The sequence below is a fragment of the Nyctereutes procyonoides genome, unplaced genomic scaffold, assembly GCF_905146905.1.
Source record: "Nyctereutes procyonoides isolate TBG_1078 unplaced genomic scaffold, NYPRO_anot_genome, whole genome shotgun sequence".
Taxonomy (NCBI): Eukaryota; Metazoa; Chordata; class Mammalia; order Carnivora; family Canidae; genus Nyctereutes; species Nyctereutes procyonoides.
Genome location: NW_026575137.1, coordinates 15,987,099 through 16,000,283, shown reverse-complemented (window position 1 = coordinate 16,000,283; position 13,185 = coordinate 15,987,099). Strand labels below are relative to the sequence as shown.

Below are 13,185 nucleotides of genomic sequence, written 5' to 3'. Positions count from 1 at the left end.
TCCAAAAAAAGAAAAGAAAATCCAATGGCAAATGAGCCAATAAACTTGAACAAGCAAAACCAAAAAGTGAATATTCAAAAAATTAATAAACATAAATAATACACTCAAAAACTTGCTTTTAATAATTCATTAAAACAAAGGCTTGTAAAAGTTTTATATATGTGTGAGGACACTGTGTAATCTGTTGGTGTGCATGCTTCTTAAGAGTATCAACTCAATTTTACAGGAGAGCTTAGAGCATTCTGTGTCTCCTATAAAAAGCAACCTTCATTTTGGATTCTGCAATGGTTATATTTTCTCCACAATAATTAAAATCCTTTTTTGTTTTTCCTCGCTGTTATATTTTGCCACAGACATTTTGCCTTTTTAATCTGATTGTGTCTTTCTTGTTTCAGATGTTAGTTGTGTCCCCTGGTTGGTAGGAATTAACCAAGAATCCACCGGTCTACAGAATCTGAACTGAGACTAAACTTTTGTACTTTAAAAAAATACCAACAGTGAGGATGGGCAGATTTGGAAGGAATGAAAAGGGAAGGGAAGGGAAGTCTGAGAATGGAATTTGCCAGTTTGAAACCTGGGAGATAGCGTTGGTGAGTGCACCGGTGCTTGGTTGCCTTAGGGGTGAAATGCAAAATGGGTCCTTAGCCAGGATCAGCCCACCTCCCTACCCTCTCTGTTCTGGGCTCCAGGCATCTCAGCCCTGTGAAAGGAACAGCCTGTCCCCAAAGAGAGGCCCCAATCCCAGCTCCCACAAATTACATGGCATCGACAGCCATCTGTGTCCAGTCATGTTAGGAGCTCCTTATTGCCTCTGATAATAGGCAAACTGGCAGCCCTCGGTGGGGATAGGGAGGATTCTGACAAGAAATGTATATTGCTGTGTTTATTACATAAAGAATGACTATCTAAAGAACACAAATTAGTCATTGTCATAGAAACCTATAACTAGAACTAGGATAAATGAGACCATACAGGATGAAGACATTGCCAAACTGAAAAAGAGGATAAACATTTCAAGAGTTTTTTGTAATGTGTGAATAAAGTCAATGAAGCTGCTGCAGAATGCAGTTATGAATTTGACGTCAGGATGTTTAAACTTTTTGCAGATGTGAGTTTATGAAAGTATTTTCTGAATGTAGCAAAATACATCTGCCCTAACTAGCAACTGGGAGAAACTGGAGCTCTCAGCATGTGGAAAATAGGACTGGAAAAATGAGAGGAATGGTTTGTTGGGACTGCCAAAGAACCCTCCAATAGATTGCATTTTTTTCCCACCTAGGTTCTAAACAAGGTGAGATACAAAATAAAGATCAAAAATGGAGGCCAATGGGATCCCTGGGTGGCTCAGCTGTTTAGCTCCTGCCTTCAGCCCAGGCGTAAACCCAAAGTCCCCGGATCGAGTCCCACATTGGGCTCCCTGCATGGAGCCTGCTTCTCCCTCTGCCTGTGTCTCTGCCTCTCTCTCTCTCTCTTTCTCTCTCTCTCTGTGTGTGTGTGCATGTCTCTCATGAATAAATAAAATCTTTTTAAAAATAAATAAATAAAAAATAATAAAATAAAAATGGAGGCCAAAATGTCATCTTTACAATTGAGAGAGGTACACTTGAGGTCAAGGCTTAATGAGAACTAAATTGGGCCTGAAGCCTAAACTCCAGAGTTCCAGTCCACTGGGTTCCAGGCCTGCAGACTGACACTGTGGACGCAAAGGAAAGCCCGTGCTCCCTGCAGGCAGGTTTTGATCAAGAGAATGAAAGCAAGCAAGCCACTAAACAACATTTCTAGTTTATCTTCCCAAATTTCCAAATCAGCGAAGTCACTCTAAAATCATCAGTGGTGGGATGCCTGGGTGGCTCAGTAGTTGAGCGTCTGCCTTTGGCTCAGGGCGCATGATCCCAGGCCCGGGATCAAGTCCCACATCAGGCTCCCTGTGAGGAGGGTGCCTCTCCCTCTGTCTATGTCTCTGCCTCTCTCTCTGTGTCTCTCATGAATAAATTAGATGAAATTTAAAAATAAATAAATAAAATCATCAGTGGTATATTCTATTGGTGAGTGCACAGGTATAAACAGTACCCTCTAGGTAGCTCTATTAATGAATGATGTCAATGAGAATTTAAATGGAATCAAAGAATTCTTAGTCATGGCAACTGTCATAGGAAAAGATTTGGTTTTATGTCCTGTGCAGTTATCAGCCTATATTGGTAAAATTCACCATGTGACCTCTGATGGTGTCCTTGTGAAGGGCAATGTGAATGTCAGACTGGCTTCAAATCTTAGTCTGCGGTGATAATATGTTCTGGGTTCATGGAACATATAAATGGAGGCTATTGAGCTGCTGTAGAACACAGCAACGAAAGCATAATATGCCAATATTGCAATATCTAATTTTACAAGTATCTTGGGAGTAGTTAGTTACCTTAAATATAAAAAACAGGAACCTGCATTTGTATATAGTTATTTTCCATTATGAAACAGAATTCAATTAATCTCACTTAAAGGAGTCAGCGAAGGGCACAATGTAGAATATAAGACCAACCGTAGCATTTAGGGATGCAAGGAAAGGTGAATGTTCTGTGGTTCTAATGAAAGGGGAATGAAATGCTACTACCTACTATGTACAAGCAACATCTACAAGGCTCTTGTCTCTTCTTACCCTTAGAGAATGTAATTCTAATTAGAACTCTGAGTTGCAAGTATTTGAACTTGTTTTGCTAGTGGGAATACATTATTGGGGTTCAGGGATCACAGAATCCAAAGGCAGATGTGCAGATAGTCTCAGAAAGGAGCTGTGGCCCATTGCTGTGTGGTTAGAGAGCCCGGGGCACCCTCTCACTGCCTCTCCTCCTGGTCTCTCTCTGATGGTTCTGCTGGTTCTTCTTTCTTGGCATACTATCTTGCTCTGCTATCGATCCACTCGATGGGCAGAAGATGACTTCCCATTCCACTCAAGTTTTTATAGTTGACCCAAATGGAGGAAACCCACTGACTCTCTCTCAACCTCCCTCTTGGCCCTCCTCTCTTTCTCTCTCCTTCTCTCCCACTCCTCTTGCCCCTTCCCCATTCTAAGTTTCTAGGATAAAAATATGATTGGTCTAGATTAGATCAAGTGTTCACTTTGCAGCAGGCAGGATCATGCAGGAGAAATAGCTACCACTCCCCACACCAACCCCACTGCCACCAATTTAGAAGGACTGGGCTCATAATCCAAAAGGCACTTTCTAAAACGTGGTGTGGTAAGTTGGTGGGATTCTTCTCCTGGCAACACATAAACACACACACACACACACACACACACACACACTCCATAGATTCAAAGCAAAACAGTGACTCTTACTCCTTTTTTCACTTTCTGTTTCTAGCTCAGTGACCTAGATGTTAGTGAAAGGAATATATGTAGTAGACTGAATATGTATTTGTTATATGATTGACTAAGAATACAGAGAACAGACCCTGCTTCCAGGGCAAAACACACACATATGAGTGCATGCACGCATGTGTGCACACACAGACCGAATGAGTTATGTCTCTGAGGATTCAATCAGAAGAAATTAGTTCTGGATACTTTAGCCAGAAATGGATTTCAGTGGAAACATATAAATAACTGACAGATTGAAGAAGAAATCCAAATATTCAGGCTCAGGAGGGACAAAAACTGGGGCTACTCTCAGGTTCTGAGTCAGCAGGAATGGGTGGATGGCCTCCTCACAAGGCTGGCACACTGTCTTCTGCCCCTTAGCTCAAGACTCAGATCCCAGAGAGAAAACATCTAACTGGCCTAGCTCTGGTCAAATGGCCTCCTGCCTGCCCACCCCAGCACCTTGACCGATAGACCCACCAAAATGGTATCCATGAGGACAAGGGGAAGGGTCCCCAAGGCAATGCTGGGAAGAGGAATACAGTCCCAATAGAAAAAGCCAACAGAGGTCACTACAGGGGCCTTTCAGACTGTCAGGACAGTTATGTCTCTGGTGAGGTGCAAATGGAAAATGCTGGCCGTTGTCCAGTCCATTCACCTTGCCTGCCAAAAAGTCTCTTAGCGGCCTTCTCCTGTCTTGGCAACTAGCTAGCACTCCACCCAGGAATGTCACCTGACTACGCTTCCTGCTATCCAACATTCTTAAATAGAGTAGATCTGGATAGGAGTTTGGACCAACATGGCTTTGGTTAAGTTTGACTCATCCCTAAAGATTTTGGAGCACTTTCTATATAAAAAAAAGAAAAAAAAGAAAAGCAATGAGAGGAAGAAGGGGGTCCTTTCCCTGGGGCAACAAGAAGCCTTAGTTAAGTTAAACTGTTCTTCAGGGTGTTGGATTTTGTCAAATACCTTTTCTGCATCTATTGATATGATCATATGATTTTCCTCCTTTGGTCTTTTGGTATGATGGGTTGATTGTTAATTGCTTTTTGAATATTTAATTAGCCTGGCATTCCTAGAATAAATCCTACCTGGATATGGTACACAAAAATAAACAGTTATTCAACTGAGGGATCAGGAGTAAATCATCAAAACAATTATAAAACCCCCTTAAATAGGCCAATTAAGATAGTATTTTTTAGTTACCCTATATAGTATCATTATATATTTTTTAAAGATTTATTTATTTATTTGAGAGAGAGAGAGAGAGTTTGTGTATGAGTAGGAAGAGGGACAGAGGGAGAAGTAGAATCTCCAGCAGACTCCTCACTGAGCGTAGAGCCCCAAGCAGGGCTGGATCCCACAACCCTGAGATCATGACCTGAGCCCAAACCAAGAGCCAAACACATAACCAATTGAACCACCCAGGCACCCCAATAGCATCACATATTTTTTATTTCCTAGTTTTTCACTGCAAAAGTAATGGAATTCATTTCAATAAGCACTGTAGAGAGAAAGAATACAATAATCATTCAATCTTAACCACCTAAGTTGGCATTTTTGTTACGAGTTATTTTCCACTCCGCTCTCAAACTTCAAACCCATTAATAAGTCTTGCTCTATTTTTAGCCTCAGAACAGCATTCAGAACAGACTGGGGAGATGTTCTTGTTCTCCTAAGCGAGGCGTGGCATCCATTCCTGACTGCTCTCCACCAGCCCAGCGGTTTCTCCAGAGACAAGCTGGCTCTGTCAGGTGAGGGACACCTGTACCCTGGGGACCATTAGCACATTCCCCAGAGATTAGTCAATTCTCACTAACTAGATGAAGATCACTAAGAGCCACAAGGAAAGACTAAAGTCACTTATTTCAATGACTTTTATTTCTTTGTGGGTGTGTGTATTCTTTATTTCATCTCATTTTTCAGAAATTTTATATTGATTATTTTTAGTTCTTGTAACTGAATTTGATGTAATCATGTGAAATATTTAATTTACCTTTTTGTAATGACTTGAATACCCATTCAGCTAAAATTTAAAGTGAATTTTTATTTTTTTAATTAAAAAAATTTTAAAGATTTTATTTATTTATTCATGAGAGACACAGAGAGATGCAGAGGCACAGGCAGAGCGAGAAGCAGGCTCCATGCAGGAAGCCCAATGTGGGACTCGATCCCGGGATGCTAGGATCACGCCCTGAACCAAAGGCGGATGCTCAACCACTGAGCCACCCAGGCATGCTTAACATGAATTTTTAAATTGTTTACCATTCTGTGGAAATACAAAGCAATTGGAAATAAGTCAGTTATTCTCTCACCCAACTCGTTGATTATAAAAACCTCTAGATTTGTTTTGTTTTGTTCTATAACATTTTCTGAAACTAGTCTCATACTAGTCTCATAATTATTTTCATTGGGATAACTTTCTGGCACTTTTGTGTGTTTTAGTCCAGAGAAATTGAAGAGTAGGATCCAAACAAAATCTTGTTTACTTTTGCCACACTTCAGGAACCAGAGTAAATTCAGTCCAGAGAACCCTAGGGGAAAAGGAGGGAAAAGGAAAAGAAAAGAAAAAAGAAAAAGAAAAGAAGGCTATTCATTGTGCACAAATGAAATTAGCAAAGAAGGCTTTATTTACACTGGACATTATCATCCTAATTAAAAGTGTAAAGCAATACATCCATAATGATAGATAATTGTCCTTGAGAGCACTATTAATGAGATTTGATAATCAAATGCTTGTGTGGGGGCATTTAGAAATTAGCAGAGTCTAATTCTTTGAGCTGCCCAATTTTTACAGAAGGAAAATTAGTTTTGGGCAAAGTACATTTTTCTGGGCGTCCCCCTCACTTGGATTCAAATGGGTACTGTTTTTTTCTGGAGCGCTTGTCTCTTCATTAGATTGACTTCCGGGAGAAAGGCCAGCAGTGTTCTCCTGCTCTGGGATAAGGCTGTCTGGTCGGTCAGTCTGTCCAGGTGGGCAGCGAGCCAGCAAGCCTATCTCTGTTTGCTGTTTCACCTGCCATTCCCCTGTTCCCACCTGTTGGCTCCTAGTGTGGGACGCTGCTGTTGGGCTCTGGTTTTCTACCTCAGTGAGCATTCAACAGTCTGTTTTGATGCCTTGCTTTTAGAACCAGGTTTAACAAAGCAAGGGGTGGAATTGCCTTCCTGGGAAGTCAAGAAAAACAGTGCCACTGGGAGCTCCACTGGGAGGTTGTTGCTACTATTACTGCTTTAAATCAAGGCAGGCCTTCTCCCTTTTCATGCTATCTCAGACCATATGCAATTGCTGCTCCTTGACCCATTTGATTCTAAAACTGTCAATTTTATGTGATCAGCTTAATAGTTGAACTTGGAGCACAATGGGGTGAATTACAGCAAAGGAGGAGAGAACAGACATTTACTGAGGTCACAGCGTGGCAGACATGGTAACTCACTCATACCTCAAATTACCCCCAGAATACAAGCTACATAAGGGCAAGGAGCAAGCTTGCCTTGTTGACAATCCCATCCCTATTTCCAGCACAATATATGGCTCAAGAGATATTCACAGGCAGTGGCAAAAAATAGACTAGAATATCAATACAGCTTGCAGAGTGCATGCGATTGTAAGCCTGTGTATATATACAAAAGTGATCAACAAGGTACCTGGCATATGAAGCAGCTCAATAAACATTAGGGTAGAGGGATTGAGACCAGGAGAGATGAAATAATGTGCCCAAAGGTAAATTGCTCAAAAGCAGTGAAGGCAAATTGGAACATATTTGGTTAAATCCCAAGCCCACATTGTTTCTGTTGTGCTCATACAGTTGTATTTCACACAAGGTCCAATCTTGGTAGCTCTTTCTATTCTGTTCCCCACAATCCTCCAACTTCCATCCCCAGTTCTTAATCATGTTACCAATGAGGTCTCTGGAGCCAGAGGAAAGGGCAAAGACAAGAGGACCTGCCTTAGTTGCAACCGCATTGCCTCCCCTGCCTACAGCTTCCCTACTGGTCCCTGAGAACCTGCTGATGGCTGAGAACTGACACACCAGACTGTGCCGTCTTGGCAGACATACAATTCTGCGCCCCTGTCCTGCCTCCTATTTCCAGAGGAAGTCATAATAGTAATAAAGAGGAGAAGGAGAAGGAGGAGGAGGAGGAGGAGGAGGAGGAGGAGGAGGAGGAGGAGGAGAAACAATAACAAGGTCACTTCCATGTGCCAGCTGCCACTCTAAGCTCTTTGCTTGCATTATTTCATTTACTGCTCACAAAATTCCACAATCATCCTCATTTTACAAACTGAAGTCACTTACACAAAGCCAAGCCATTGATTTTAACTTGGCTCTATTTTATTTCAGAGCCCAAGCTTTTAACCCTTCCTTATGACCTAAGCTGGAACAGAAATGTCCCCATATTATCAAGAAGGACCATGAAAAGAGCTAGAGAAAAGCAAGATTGGAATATCAGAAGACAGGCTATCATTTATCCTTTCTTCCAGTCGCAAAAGTTTGTCAAGGTTGCAGTTGCACTGAAATTCCCACACTTGTGCTAAGGCTGTCTAGGGGTCCAATCAGGGGCTACTGCTCCATCATTAGGAAGGAGGAACATGTGGGGGGAAGATGCTGTCCTTGATAAAACCACCCTTCAGGATAGGAGGCAAGAGAATTGGAGGAAGATAATGATGGGCCAAAAAGGAAAAACTAGCATTCTACCTCTATAGAGAAGCAGAATGAGGGTCCCAGAACCCAGCACACTTAAGCTTGAAACCTGGCTCCACCATGGGTTTACTGAGTGACCTTGGAAAAGTTATCTCCCCTTTCTGAATCTTATTTTCTTTATCTGTATAAAAGAGAACTAATAATGCTGACCTCACTGGGTGGTTACAGCATTTAAAATGAGGTCGTTTGTAAGGGACCTGGAATACTTCAAAATTTAATAAATAGTGATTCTCCTCCCTCCTTCTAGGGAATTAGAGAAAGCAAATTCACTTTGTTTAAATGCATATAAAAAGGTTTCAGAGGGCTCCTTAACAATGCGGATTTTTGTCAGTGAATATGCAAGCCAGAAATAAAGAGGGTTAAGAAATTTGGCCAACAGTATCCCTATCTCTTCTTATGATCAGCCTCCTCATGAAGGCTTTCCTCCTCAGACAAAAAGCAGAGGCTCTTGTTTGAGACACTCAGCCTCTGGTGGGGATGAACCCCCTCCTTCTCTGACTCCAGCCCATGCTGGGCACCAAAGCATCTTGGAGTGGAAAGCCTTCCCTCCTGGTGCTCCCTTTGTCATTAGCATGTGGGCCAAAACTTAAAAGATGAGAGGGTAGGAGAGGGGGTGGGGAATGAGAGTGTTGCAGCTGGGTCCTACTGCGTGTGCTATGAAATGTGCAAAAGAGAAGACAACTGATAAAAATTCAGAGGTTTTGGAATTCAAAGCAAGACCACTAGCTGTCACCACTGTGACCATTTTAATAACATCGTCTGTCTTCAGTGTCTGATCACAGGTAAATTGATCGTAGGTACAAATCGCTGGCACATTTAATGCTCTTAGCACCCACTTTGCATTTCATTGGCAAATATAAGGAACGGTTTCAGCTACTTTTCCATTTGTAATTGTTTTCTTTGGATCCTGATGCTTTAGTCACTGCTCATCACTGCTCATCAAAGAGCTTTTATTAACTCAGTCTTCAGGTTAATTCTGCCTTAGAAAGGAGTTGGATTTCAACATGCACCTTGAATCTTTTAGGGATCAGGGTAAACCCATGCCTCTCGTTTCTGTATGATGCTGTGCGAAGCTGGGAAAGCCCTGCACTGCATGGCCCAGTGGTGCATGCTCCGTTTTCCCTCTCCTGTAACCCAAGGCAAACATCTCAAATGGATCATTTAACCCCACTCCCCACTTTCCTTCACCTCTGTTTGATCTCAGGCTTAAAAAAAAAAAAAAAAAGAAAAGAAGACTCATTCAAATTGATTTATTCAAATGGACAAAATGCAGTTTATATAAGGAGCCCTGAAACACCATAGGGATGGTCTTTATCATTGTGCAGGATAAAAAAGGAGAAGCAAAGTGACTCAAATGAGTGTTTGTTTATGTAGTTCAGGAGGGCGTGGGGGGCGGCTGGAGAGATGGCATTCTATCTCCTTCCCACTTCTTTCCTCCTGTCCTGTACATTAGCACTTGCCCTCTGGGCAAGTGAGCTAATTTTTTTCTGTTGGGAGAGACTGCTTGTCCTTCATTTGGCCCACACTTTTATTTTTGTTGCTGTTGTTTTGTTTTAATAACTGAATCTCTTTAGACTTTAACCTGATTTTAGCTTTGAGGCCAGAGATTAGTCTGGGACCCTCAGGCCTTTGCATGCCAAGAGAGGGAAAGGCAAAGGCTGAGATATATGCAGATATCAGGTAAGTATGGTGATGCCTTTCTGGATTAGACAAACACAAGCCAGTTTTCTTCCAAAAGCTTGTGTTTGCTCCAGCACTTACCTTCTTTTAACTTGTCATGTTTATATAGAAATGGTTACGTGCTATATGAGTGGTGCTTAATTCACAGAAAGAATTTGGGATCCCAACAGCCATACTGACTTTGCTTTTCTAAAATGCCCCAATCCTGTTCTACCGTCACCATGTGAGTTCTTAACTAAATAGAGTGTTGGCATGGTCAAGCAGCAAGAATATATCAAATACTGGCAAAAGGAGTGGGTTTCCACCTTCACTATGCGTGGCATTCCCCTGGGTGATTAAAAAGTATATATACGGTTGTCCCAGCTCTGCACCAGAAATTCAGATTCAATGGGCCTAGGCGTAAGTATTTTTTTAAAGGTTCTTCAGGTGATTTTAATGAGCAGCCAGGCTCTAGAACCCTTGGGCAAGGCTCTCTCCTTTCCCAGAAAGATCCAGAATTGTTTTAGAAGTACCTATCTAGACGTGTGGTGTCATGGTCTCTAACTACTGAAACTAAAGCTATATGATTGTGCCTTATGTAATTAACTCTCCTATCATGAACACTCGTGAACACTCTAGAGTTTAGTCTTTTCAACTGTAAGACAGAGGCTTTGTTTATATAATTCCAAACACTGGTTGGTGGAGCCAAATCTTAAGCTAATTCCTTTAAAAGGTTGGATATGTGGCATGGTTTCAAAAATAAAAGACTTAATGGAGCCCAGCCTCTTGTGACTTTGGGCAGATTCCTTAACCACTCTGTTTCAGTTTTCTTATCTATAAAATGGAGTAAAAAAATAGTACCTATATCAGAATTTTTTAGATTAAGTGAGTTAATCCACATACAGTACTTTGAACATGATTTGGCTAATAGCAAGTGTTCAGGAAATATCTATTGTTATTATGACTATAAGACTCTCTCCTTTGACCCAGGTTCATTTGACTGCAACTAAAATCCTCTCCCTGCCTCTCCCTGCCTAACTCTCTCATTAGCTGAATGAAATTCATATCAAGGAGAAGAGTGAGCTCAGCTATATTGTGAAGGTATGTCTCTCGTTGTGAGAAAATATTACTTTAAAGAGGCAAAATCTAGATGTTTGAGAGTGGTCATGCCCCTACACGGGATGATAGGGGCTACCATAAAGTGCTTGCTCAATAGGGAGACCAGCTTAGGGATTCCCAGCAGAGCAGCATCTGAAATTTTGATTATGTTCTTGGAAGTAACACTAGGCTCATCTTTCCTCAGAAAAGAATCAAGAATTCTCTCAGAAATCACAGAGTTGGGTCACTGCAGCTTTTGCCATACACACTGGGGCAGTGTTTCTGAAATACTATGAGAGATTCAGGGAATGTTCTGGGGAATCTGCTGCCCCAAAATAGACCATATGCTTTAGTACAGTGCATACCCTGGTTCCTCCACTGTTCAACTTTTTCCTGTGCAGGATTATAATCCCAAAAGAATCAGTATAACCCTGAAAGAGAACAGCTGTTTATTGAAGCATGATTTAAATTCTCTCTTACCACATCTATTATAGCCTTGGGTTGTTCTTAAGCAATCAGAGAAAATAGGACCGATGCTTGGAAGAGTGATCCCTTCTTCAAATAAGTCAGATTAAGACATTTGTTGACTTCCGCAGAAGACAAAGTAAGAAGCAAGGATTTGACTTACTCAAGGATCTCTCGGCTTATATCATGGCAAAGTTCTCTTCATTGGTTTTTCTATTGCCTTTCAAATATGAGTTGACATACAAGCATTTGATATAGTGTGAGAAGTTAGATAAGGGGGGTAGAATGTCATAAACCCTAGATGGGGATCAGGACACTTGGTTTCCAGTCTTGCCTCTGCCTTAGCCAAATCATTGGTTCTTAAAACTTCAGCTTCAGGCACGTGGGTGGCTCAGTTGATTGGGCATCTGCCTTCAGCTCAGGTCATGATTACAGGATCCTGGGATCAGGCCCCACATCAGGCTCCCTGCTCAGTGGGGAGTCTGCTTCTCTCTCTCCCCTCCCCCTTCCCCTGCTCCTGCACTGTCTCTCAGATAAATAAAATCTTTTAAAAAACCAAAAAACTTCAGCTTCTTGGGCAATTGTAAAGTACGAGTAGAGGTCTGAGGTCTCTATCCATAGTAAAATGTCATTTAAATCCAAATCCATTTATAGGTGAGTTTTAGACAGTGTAGCTAAATGTTTGTCTCTTTTATTGTTCTTTTCAAAGAACCAGCTTTTGGTTTAATTGATTTTTTCCCCTATGGTCTTTCTAGTCTCTATTTTATTCAATTTCTACCTAATTTAATTTACTTTAATTTCCACCTAGTTGAAGGTCTTGCCATTGTAGATACCCACCATGCTGCCCACCATCTCTAGCAGGATGGATCATGTCCCATAAGTTTCTCTTAACCACCTCCTGCTTCCCCAAGTGGGGAGCCTCCTCCTTCTTGGCATTGTGCAGGTACTTCAGCAGTGAGTGCTGCTTCCTCAAAAAATCCAGGCTGAGACTGTCCCTGCTGGGCGCTGTACAGCTGCATCAACTGCCTGTAGGCCATATCCAGCAGTTGGTCAATGTCCATCCTGCTGGTGAGCTCATGAAAGGTGTGCATCGTTTTTGCTCCTTCTGCCCTCTTATTAGCTCTTCCTTTATTTCCACTTTAATCTTTATTATTTCCTTCCTTCTGCTCATTTTCAGGTTTAGTTTGTTCTTTTTCCAGTATCTCAGGGTGGAAGATCAGGTTATTGGTTTAAGATCTTTCTCCTTTCTTAATATAACAGTCACAGTTATGAATTTCCCTTTAAGCAGGGCTTTAGCTGAATTCTATACATTTTGATATATTGTATGTTCATTTCATTCACCTCAAAGTGTTTTTTTTTTTGTTTAACTTTTACTTATTTAAGTAATCTCTACATCCAAGGTCGGGGCTCAAACTCATGACCCCAAGATCAAGAGTCACAGGCTTCTCTGACTGAGCCAGGAGCCCCACCTCAAAGTATTTTCTGATTTCCCTTTTAATTTCTTTTTTGATCCATTAGTTATATAGGAGTGTATTGTTTAATTTCCACATATTTATGAGTTTCCTCAATTTTTTCCTACTACTGATTTCTAATTTCATTACATAGTGATTAGAGAACATACTCTATTATTTCTATCCTTTTTGATTTATTGAGTTTCATTATGTGGCTGCTGTAAGAAAACACCATAGACAGTAGCTTAAAGAACAGAAACTTATTTTCTCACAGTTCTAGAAACTGGGAAGCCCAAGATCAAGGTGCCAGCCCATTTAGCTTTGGTGGGAGCCAAAGGCAGCCTACTGCCTTCTCACTGTGTTCTCACATGGTAGAGACAGAGAGAGGGAGAGAGAGAAGAGAGACAGAAAGCTCTCTAGTGCTTCCTCCTATATGGACACACTTACCAGTGTGCCTGGA

At 41.4% G+C, this 13,185-nt stretch overlaps 1 long non-coding RNA gene across 3 annotated transcripts in view; it reads right to left on the bottom strand.

The window, feature by feature from the left end:
* Positions 1-13,185, bottom strand: part of LOC129495673 (uncharacterized) — a 35,805-nt gene that overhangs the window by 16,335 nt on the left and 6,285 nt on the right. The gene's annotated exons all lie outside the window — the stretch shown is intronic.